This window comes from Corvus brachyrhynchos, unplaced genomic scaffold (genome assembly GCF_000691975.1).
Source record: "Corvus brachyrhynchos isolate BGI_N302 unplaced genomic scaffold, ASM69197v1 scaffold34, whole genome shotgun sequence".
Lineage (NCBI taxonomy): Eukaryota > Metazoa > Chordata > Aves > Passeriformes > Corvidae > Corvus > Corvus brachyrhynchos.
The window spans coordinates 7,230,907-7,232,492 of NW_008238126.1; positions in this window are offsets into that span (position 1 = coordinate 7,230,907).

Sequence of the window (1,586 nt, forward strand, 5' to 3'; positions counted from 1 at the left end):
AAGCAAATCTATTTCTTCTAAAGAAGAAAAAGGGAACCCAGTACATGAGTTTATGAGGTTTTGCTATTTGGTCATTTGTGTTAGTGGATGGTTTGCCCACTGCAGGTCTCATGTTCATCTGTCCCATGTCTTCAGTCTTTGCCGAAATTCTCCTTTCTTTGGTTTCCACTTGCTCATTTCTCAATCTTTTTATCCTTGTTCCCTCTGCCGTCTGGGGTGCAGACATTTTTCTTCCCTTTATTTGTTGTTCTCCCTTTTAGCACGTTTAAGCCAGTGGAGAAACTGTGCACCTGCTGCTGATGTGTGGTGTACATGGAGGGTAAAATAATGCCACTCTTCTTTGTATCCTGGGTCTCTGAGTCATGGATAAATGAGGAACTGAGCAATTCCTGGCTATCATAGCTAAATAACTTGTATATTGTGTTTTAGAGTCCCGGGAGAATATCAACCACTGCGGAATTTGCTTTCTAATTCAAAGAGCAAAAAAAGCAAATTCGGTATTCTCTCATTAAGGAGAATGATGTTTTTAAAGCCACAGGGCATGAAGCTCAAGCCTTTACTATTTCCAGGTTGTGATGAATACGAATGTCACAGAGAATTAGCAGATACTCTTCAGAAAGCATGAGGGAAAAGTCAGCCTTGAAAGACAGTCCATGCAAGTGTTACTGAGGACCTTATAACTGAGCAAAAGTACTTTAAAATCAATATAAAATGTTGGTCATAACAAACAGATTTCAGAACTGCACGAGGGCCTGATGTGAAAAGTGAAGTCTGGAATCAAACCACCAAACTAATTGTAATTTAAGACTTAGAAGAAGATTTGATCCTGGGCCTCTCAAGTCAAAGACCAGCACAGCAAATAATCAGTCCCTTATATTGTTTGTCTTTCTTCCCCATTCGGTTTAACTTCCAAGTCTCATGTGACCTTTCAAAAGAATCATTTCTTCATCTCTAATCTTAAAGCACTTGCATGGGCTTCCAAATGCCCTCAGTGCTTCATCAGTCAGCCAGGCTTGTTCCAAAGCATCATCCCAATCCCTTTTAGTTTGTGTCTCTTTACACTTACTTTCCCATTAGTCCATGGGCCAGAATAAAAAGCAGGCTCCACTGAAAATACTCCTTGCACAAGTCCATGAAATGCAGCCTATTTCCCACTAGGATCCTAGCACATTCACTTTAAAAGCTGAATCCTATTATTAATATGCCACTGATTTATATCAGGAAGGCTCAACATCCAGATACAATTTATCTTAGCCTAGTGTTTGGAAAATGAAACATTCAATATTGTGTCCTTTGACAAATGCACATAGGCACTGGATCCCAGAGGTAGCTCTAACAAATGGTCTTATTCTTGCATCATTCTAGAAATGCCTAAACCCAGCAGCTTCACAGAATTGCTTTTGTAGGTTCACGCCAGGTAGTCTCACTGCTTTTGGAGAGAATTAAAACCAAGCCACCAACCCTCAAGCTCAAGAGCTGCAGAACTCATTTATTTTTAAACAAAATAATTAAAAGAAAAACACTAACCACAAAGACTTCACCTTTAGAGTCAAAGAGCCTGATCGAATTTTCCCCTGGAAATCTTA